The sequence below is a fragment of the Canis lupus genome, chromosome 13 (genome assembly GCF_011100685.1).
Source record: "Canis lupus familiaris isolate Mischka breed German Shepherd chromosome 13, alternate assembly UU_Cfam_GSD_1.0, whole genome shotgun sequence".
Classification (NCBI taxonomy): Eukaryota; Metazoa; Chordata; class Mammalia; order Carnivora; family Canidae; genus Canis; species Canis lupus.
Window position 1 is genome coordinate 39,594,356 of NC_049234.1, and position 8,807 is coordinate 39,603,162.

The 8,807-nt window shown below is 45.2% G+C and overlaps 1 long non-coding RNA gene across 2 annotated transcripts; it reads left to right on the top strand.

Moving 5' to 3' along the window:
- Positions 1 to 450: 450 nt before the first annotated feature.
- Positions 451 to 7,623, top strand: LOC102155989. 2 transcript variants are annotated; one of them, XR_005368954.1, is made up of 4 exons: positions 451 to 620; positions 1,562 to 1,733; positions 2,446 to 2,580; positions 7,149 to 7,623. It is a non-coding gene; the product is annotated as an uncharacterized LOC102155989 (long non-coding RNA). The 2 variants fall into 2 exon arrangements; XR_005368955.1 differs by lacking the exon at positions 1,562 to 1,733 and having other exon boundaries at positions 465 to 620; positions 7,149 to 7,619.
- Positions 7,624 to 8,807: the final 1,184 nt, after the last annotated feature.

The window sequence follows — 8,807 nt, forward strand, 5'->3', positions numbered from 1 at the left end:
TTGTGTTCTTCACTGCCTACGGTAACGGACACCCCAAAGGTGGGGGCGCCTGAGCTCAGTGTCCAGCGTTACCTTCCCCACACCCATTCTACAGCAGTCATGAAGTTTAGGTGGAATTAACCCCTCCATCAGCCCCAGGGCTCAAGTCTGATTGTTAGGATCCATCGGGATCATCCCACCCCGTTTGCCGTGGACGTTGGCTTCAGTGGCCTTGGCTTAAGCCAATCGATGGCTGGGTCAGCGGGAATCTCAGAACGTCTGTTAGGTAGTTGAGGAGAGCAACTTATCTTTCCCAGATAAGAAAAAGGAAGCACGTGAATCTACTTGTACCGACAGATATCCTATAACTTCAAGGGGTCCAGGCCTAGGGTGAAGCCCACACTGTCGACGGAAGATAGAGCTCTGAAAAAAAAAATGGAAGCAACAGAGTCAACGATGACATCATGGAGCTAACCATTCTGAAACTCACACCCCCGGAGTTCCACGGAACCTATTAACTCCGTTATTGTTTAAGGCGAGGCGAGTTGGTCTTTCCGTCACTTGGAATGGAGAGGCTTTCCAACTGAGGCAGAAACATTGGTCTGTGGCACACCCCAAAAATCACATTAAAATGAGCACAGGTACTTACAATTACATTCCTGGAAGTACTTGGGATTTTTTTTTTTAATATATGATTATACTTGTTTTAAGGTCAAAATTTAAAAGGTTCTGTAGTTTTTCCTTAGTAACACCTTCTTTGCCTTTAATATCATTGTTTTTTTTTTAAATACTATCATTGGTTTTACTTTTGTCTCGTTTATTCTTCGTCCACACCAAACTCCTGACCTGCCTATTTAGGAGGAAACAAAAACAAAAGGAAGAGATTTGATGTCTCTTTTTAAGTCAACAGTTACTTCTACCTCATAAAAAATTCTAGAAAGTCGGCTTTCTTGATAGAGTGTGACAGGTCTCCTATTTACAAGGGCAATGAAGCCTACTCCTCGGGCTGACCAGGTAATGGGAAACGTGTGTGCCAGACCCAATTTGGTTGAAAAACAAACAAAAACACAGCCAGGTGTGGTCAAATCCAAATCCATGGTTTCCCTCCCCGAATCGCACGTGGCGTTTCTTTGATTTTTCTAAGAATCTAAGAATCACTGTCTCCATTGACTTTTCCCGGGGCTGGAAGGCTGACTGATATGGAAAAAAATATCACATTCAGTATTTAGGGTTGAAGTCTGGGCTCGAAAGGCCTGTACAGAGAGGCTTCGTCTGGGTCCCTTGGACGGCGTACTGTGGTTTTCCTTCTTCAAGCCACGAGGCAAATCTCCAATTGACAATATTGGGGCCGGAGCACCAGAAAAATGAATTGTGTGGATGAGGCAACACGTACATACTGAACCCACAGAGATTCATACTATTTATTTCAGGGCCAAGGTGATTCCCTTCAGCAACCTGAGCTGCAGTCGGTTGGCTCCTGGGCAGAATTAGCGAGAGGTTAAGAGAGTTATTTCTACTTGGTGACTAACCCCATTTGATTGTCTTAAGTGCGTCTGGCTTCTGGAGCGTGCTTTTATTTCAGATGATTATGAATGTTCCGAGTGGACTCCTTGCCGCCCACCTGGCTTAAGGACTGTAAGGCACTTCGGAAATCAAATTTCAGGAAAGAAGATTGGTTTGAGAAACAATGAACGAGGAGAAATCTTCTCTTTGCAGAGCTGCTGTGTGTCAAAGTTTATCCTCATTATATTATGGTAGGAAGAAAAGAACAAATTAAGACATTTAACTGCTTAAAATTTGAGACCCAATTACATTTAACACTGCAAATCGTGTTACAGGACCTGTGGGCTTACCCTCTCCCTGTGTGAAGTCTGGTTGTATGTTAGCAAATAACATTTTTTTTTTAAATTGTGGAGTGGGTCTGAGCTAAGTGGATAATCACCGCTACACATTCTCTGCCATATAAAAGAAGATCCTGTAGGATCCAAAGAGTTTTATAATGATATCAAAAGTCCTTAAAAAGAAGACTTTTAAATATGCTCCTTCCCTGCCCACTATGGCTAGCGCCAGAGTGCTTTAAATTAAGAGCAATTGTGTAACTGCTCAAGTTCTAATTTCTAATGTTAGGGGTCATTCAAATGCTCAAACTATCCTTTTAAATTGGCTCCCATAATGAAAGAACCATTAAGGGCTTAGTGATGTTCCAAGAACTCTTCCAAAAAGAGAGAGAGAGAGACAGGGAGAGAAAGGGAGAGAGAAGGAGAGAGGCAGGGAGGGAGGGAGAGAGAAAATTGGCTCCTTTTCTTTGGCCAGTAACCCATGTTTTAATTGAATTTTGATGAGATGATGGATGTTGTGCCGCATTCCAAGTCTATATGCTAAATTAACGAGGCTGTCTGCTTAGTTTCCTCTTTTTTATTATTTATTTTTATTTTATTTTATTTTATTTTTTATTTATTTTTTTAGTTTCCTCTTTTGAAGGCCCACTGAGATGAGTTTCTGCTAATTCTCTTACATAAAGTAGGATGTGGAGGTCTCCGATTCCTGCTCAGGGCTGGGAATGGCCGCGTTCTGCAGGCTGGTGCCTCGCTGGAGCTCCAGGTACGTGCTCAGGGGTGGGGGGGGGGCGGGGGGGGGTACTCCTCAGGGAAGACTCTATCGCAATACTCCACAGTCACCCCCTAACGTATTTAAAACTTCCCTTAATATTTTTTAAAGACTTCGTTGTGCATCTCTTTACAGAAAGAGCATGTCTCCAATGTCGAGCGCAGGTACTTCGTATTTGTCTATAAAATAAGAGTGATGAATGAAGCAATTGAGAAAATAGGTAATTTCAGCAAATTCTGGCACCCGATTATTCATTCACTTCCCAAGCTTCGGGCTTTAAGAAAAGTTGGGGGGGACTCTACAACTCATTTTTCTCTTTATCCTGAATAGTTTCAAAACCACAGTCTTTTTTTTTTTTTTTGTATGGTTGACACATCATGTTACAGGGAGTTTTGGGTGTACGATTTAACGGTTCTACAAGTTTATACGTGATGCTGGGCTCAGGGCAAGGGCAGTTGCCTCTGTCCCCTTGCGTCCCGATTACGATGTCCTTGACCACATTCCCATGATCTGCTCGTTCCATAACGAGCCTGTGCCTCCCCCGCCCCTTCACCCACTCCCCCCAACTGCCCATCTCCCTGCCCTCACAACCATCAGTGTATCCTCTGTATTTATAGGTTTGGTTCTGCTTTTTGTTTATCTATTCACTCGTTTTTGGTGGGGTTTTAGTTTTTTAGATTCCACTTATGAGCGGAATCATAGGATATTGGTCTTTCTCACTTTCTCAGTCTGACTTATTTCACTTAGGCTAATACCCTCCAGATCCGTTCATTGTTGTCTTACATGGCACAATCTCATCGTTTTTTATGCCTGTGTAATATTCTGTTATATATATGACATATATATATATATTTCCTTATCTATTTGGGGTTTTTCAAAGATTCTATTTATTTATTCATGAGAGACACACAGAGACACGGGCAGAGGGAAAAGCAGGCTCCATGCAGGAAGCCCGACGTGGGACTCGATCCCGGGACCCTGAGGCCATGACATGAGCCACAGGCAGACGCTCAACTGCTGAGCCACCCGGGCGTCCCTCTATTTGTTTATTGATGAATACCTAAGTTGCTTCCATATTTAGGTTATTGTGAATAATTCTGTAATCACGTGGGGGTGCATATATCTCAAATCCACAGTCTCAAAGGTTGGCCCCTTCCCTAGAATGTGAGGGCTTAGGAGTAGAAGAGATTTTTGAATTTTGCTTTTAGAGTTTTGAGTCTTTTTAAATACTGGCATAATGGTCATTTTACTTCTTAAATTACTCAGTGCAATAGACCTGCCTACTTATTGAAAATAAAATATAAGTCCATTCATCATTCTGGTGCCAAAAAACAGCGTACCAAATGGTAACTATCCACCTCCCACAGCCTGGAGGGTCAGAGAAGACCCTTCCACCAGAGAAACCCAGATAGCGGGGTCTGGACTTGAGGCATGGCAGCCGCGAAATTCCCAGGGGCCACGAGCGGACAGACCATTCGGCTTGGGTCTGTGCTACAAAGAACTGATCCCCTGAGACACAAGTCTAAACTTCAAGCAAATCTCTCCTACCTGACTTTGTCCAGAACTCGCCGCTCAGAATAGGCCCGCTACCAAGTGTCTTAGCCACCCATCCGCACCGTAATATCCTATTTTCTATAACACTATTATAGGCTGAATTGTGTCCCCCTCAAAATCTGTATGTTGGAGTCCTATTGCCCAGTACCTACAAATGCGACCTTATTTGGGAATAAGCTCCTTGCAGATGGAGTCAGCTAAGATGAGGCCATATTAGAGTAGGCTGGGCCTCTGGTAATATGACTGGTAGCCTCATAAAAAGAACAAATTTGAACACAGACACATGCACGCAGGGAGAGTGTCATGTGCACATGAACACAGAGATTGTGCTGACACTTCTACAAGCCAGGGAACCCGAAGATTGCCTGTAAAATGCCAAAATCTAGGGGAGAGGCAAGGAACAGATGCTCTCACAGCCAACAGAAAGAACCAATCCTGCCAACATCTTCATCTCAGATTTCTGGCTCCCAAACCACGAGACAATAAATTTCTGATTTTTAAGACCCCCAGTTTGTGGTGCTTTGCCACCGCAGCCCCAGCAAACTAAGACGCTAACTCAGGCTTTATTATTCAAATGCCCCAAAAGAATCATGTATAATCCAAGTTCAGATACAGATGTCAGAGGCATTTATCTCCAATGATGAGCCAATTTGTCAGATTTGGGGTGCAGATAGTCTTAAACAGTCTTCCAAACATGGCCAGGAAGTCAAAGCTTTCCCCTTTTCCTGATGATATAAGCTGTATTGACATCTAATTCGAAATACTAAACAAAAGCTCACTTTTGACTAATGTTTGCATGTCATCACATCTTCTCTGAGTCTTACCTTCCCAAGTGTATGATGACAGGCATAGCAAAATAACTATTAAGATCTCTTCTACCCCCGTATGCTATTAATTGTTATGTTGTTACTTCTTGCTGTAAAAAATATATATATATTCTCAATGAAAAAAAAATTTCAGAAGCCATAGAAAAATACAGTTCACACTTATTCCCCATATCCAAAGAAACTAGTCTTTGGAATAAAGCCTCCATTTTAATTTAATAAACAGCTGTTACATGAAATGTCTATTTGCAGCCGACATGCTTTCAAAAGGGGCTTGGGGTGGCTTCCTGGACACGCCAAAGGACTACCAAAATTAGGCTAAAAGTAGAAAGTCTTTGCGATGAATACAAGAACCTCGCTGGCCAGAAACAGCCACCGATGGCTGCCAACGCATGTTCCACGGTGGCGGGGGCTCTGCCTGTTTGTCTGCCCCCTATGCTTTGGTGGCTGCTCCAGGTTTGTTGCAGAAATCACCCTAAAATGGGGCCATGAATGCGAGGCAATTATCTGAAACTGACTTACCCAGCATTCTCCAAGCTCCCTAACAGCCAACGGGGGGACAGTCCTTCTTGGGAGGGACCCACAATTACCAGGTCTAAGCACCCTGGAAACCACTCATCATTGAGGCATGCTTGGTCTTTGGGATAAAGATATTCCTCACATCCTATCTTTCTGTAGCAAATATATTTAAGCTGTTCTCAGAGTAGTACCCAGACACCAGTGCTGTCTGTGAAATAAATGATGCAGTGACTCTCTGGCTTTAGCTTTCCTATCTAGCCCGATGTTTGCAATGGGCCAGAATCAAAGCCGCTGGCTTAACACTCAGTGGTCTCTACTATAGCCCCTTAATTTGTAAATAACTATACTTTGAGAAAGCCAAACTGGACTTGAGTCTTTATCCTGATTTGTCCCTGAAAATTGTACTTTGTCTCCAGTAAACCATGAACTTTTTTATTGCCAAATATTCACTATTAGGTGGTAAAAAAAATAAAATAAATAAAATAAAATAAAATAAATAAAATAAAATAAAATAAAATATTAGGTGGTTTGTTTATCAGAAACAAGTATGTATTGAATAATTATTTCCTTCCACTAGCCATACCATCTGGGGAGACTGACTTTAGTTTCACTTATTCATTACATATGCACTGAGCATCTATTACGTGCTAAACACCAGGGGTACAAAGTAGAATGAGATAAACAGAGTCTTTTCCCTTGACAAGCCTGCAGGCTCACGGCAGAGCCAGACAAACAAATAATTACAGAACAGGATGATGAGTGCTATTATAGGGGAAGGATGACACAGTGTATGACTCATAGTATAAGCTCAATAAAAATTTGATGAATGAAAGAATTGATGAATGATATGGGAGCACTTGGCAGGGACAACAAATCCAGGCTTGGAGGATCAGAGAAGGCTCCCAGGAGGAAATGATATTTAAACTAAGACCTGAAGGATGAGCAGGAATTTGAAAAAAGGAGAAAGGGGAAGGGATGACCACAGGAGAAAGTATTTTCGGTAGAAAGAACAACAAGGAAAAAAGCAAAAGGAATCAAGAGACAACATGATACCCTGAAAAAATTGAAACAAATCAAGGATGATTGGTAATGTAGAGTCACATAAGGTGAAGCTGCAAAATAGGCAGGGACAAGAGCCTGCACAGATTTGTAAGCAATGGTTAGAGGATTGGACTTTATCCTAAAAACCATAGAGATCGATGAGAAAGTTCTAGATGGCCAGCATAAACCATAATCATATTAGCATTTTAGATGATTCCTGTTGCTACAGGAGGCATCCAATGCTGGAGAAGGGGGATTTGGAATGGGCAGTGGCATGGGGGTGGGGGGGACGTGCTATTCAAGAAATATTTAGGAGGCATCATCAAAGGGGCTGGAACCCCAATGTGGAGGATGAAGGGGAGAAATGAAAAGAGGATTGCCAGGCGTCTGGGCACATAGTGTTTCAGTTGTCCGTGTTGCTGTATAACGAACCACTCAACACTGAATAGCTAAACAACAGTTTATTATTATTTATTATCATTGATAAGCAACTGTTTATTATTATTTATTATTTATAAACAACAGTTTATTATTATTTATAAACAACTGTTTATTATTATTTATTATTATTTATAAACAACTGTTTTATTATTTTGCATGATTCTCTCCACTGATGGTGCACAGCTGGATGGCTCCTCTGATGATTGGGACTCTCTCCTGTTTGCAGTCGCCCTGAAGCTTGGGTTAGAGCAGCCAAGGAGGCTTCAGCACATGTCCAGGCCTTGTCACAGGTGCCTGGGAAACTGGCTCATCTGGAGTGTTGGGATACCTGGGCCTCTGCCTTCCTTCCATGTAGACCCAGGGCCTCAGTGTTGCCCTGGAGACTCTCCAGAAGGGCAGCTGGACATCGGAGGTGGCGGTTCAACGCTCCCAAAAGGGCCAACGTAGAAGCTGTTGGTGCCGTGTCCCATTTCCACCACATTCTTTTGGTTAAAGTGGGTCACGGGGCCAAAGAGAGTCAATGTGGGGTGATGTGGACAGGAGTATGAATGTGGGAGGTCTGGGTCCCCGGGGCCTCTTTGGAGAAGAGCTACCGTCCACGGTGCTAGTGCTCGCTGAGAATTGAGAAACAAACAAATAAAATAAAATAAAATAAAAAACTAGAGGAGGAGCCATCTTGAAAGAGGGATTTTAAGCTGAATTTCGAGTCGACGGAGCTTCAGATCCATAGGAGACGTCCAGGAGGAGGGGGACACGGGTAGGGATCTGTAAGTTAGGAGAGAAGCCTGGACTCGAGATGGAGGCCGGAGCATCCCCGTCGTGTGGCAGCTGCTCTAGGGAGACCGAGGAGAGTGAGAGGACATGAGAGGCCAGGGTAGAAAACTGAGAAACTCTGAAATTTAAAGATTGGGATTGGGAAGAAGAAGCTTAATGGGAGGCCGCGGGGATGAGGTCAAAGGGGTCACAGGAAAATCAGGAGAGCTCTTTTTTTGTTCCTTTTTAAGATTTATTTATTAGCAAGTCAGCGGAGGGGCAGGGGGAGAGGGAGAGAGAGACGCCCGAGCAGACGCCGCCCAGAGCACGGGGTCAGACAAGGGCTCGAGCTCAGGACCCCCGGGCTCCCGACTTGAGCGGGAATCCGGAGTCCCACGGCACTTAACCCCCCAGACGCCCCAAGGACACCTCTGACTCGCACGATCCAGGAAAGGTTGGCAGGGTCAGGTGCCGCCGGCCAGGCTGGAAGCCAGAACAGGCTGGTGATGACGTCGTAACAGAACCCCGCCCCAGCCACGGCGGGAGCACTGGGGGCTCCCTGCCCTGGGCCCCGGGCTCGCAGGGCCCTGAGGAGGCCCACGCGGAGCCCTCGCCCCAGGGGCCGGGCCACGTTCATCCCGTGTCTCCGCCCATGAAGAGAAGGACCCGGAGCCCCAACGGGGGGCAGCTCTCAGGGGGTCCCCGTGCCCTAGGGGCCTTGGCACAGCCGTCGCCCGCAGCTCTCCCCAAACCTGCCAGGGCCAGAAGGAGGTTCCACATGAACTATGGGGAAACCAGAAAACGTGGTCCTCTGCATCCCCGGGCAGGGGACGTTAGATTAAACCCGGCGACGCCATCACATGTCTTTGTGACAAAGGCCAAGCAGGGCGAGGACGAAAAGGGTCTTTTGGGGGGAGCAAGAAAATCGTGTCCGCATCCTAAGCAGCTCAGCACGACGGGCCCTCCAGAGCGAGACGCGGGCGCTGAGCGCGGGCAAGTGTCCCCGGCCGCCTCCGGAGATAATAATCCCCGACGACTGTCTCGAGCCCAGGACCTGAGAGGCGCCAGCTCTCCGAGCCTGGTCCGCCA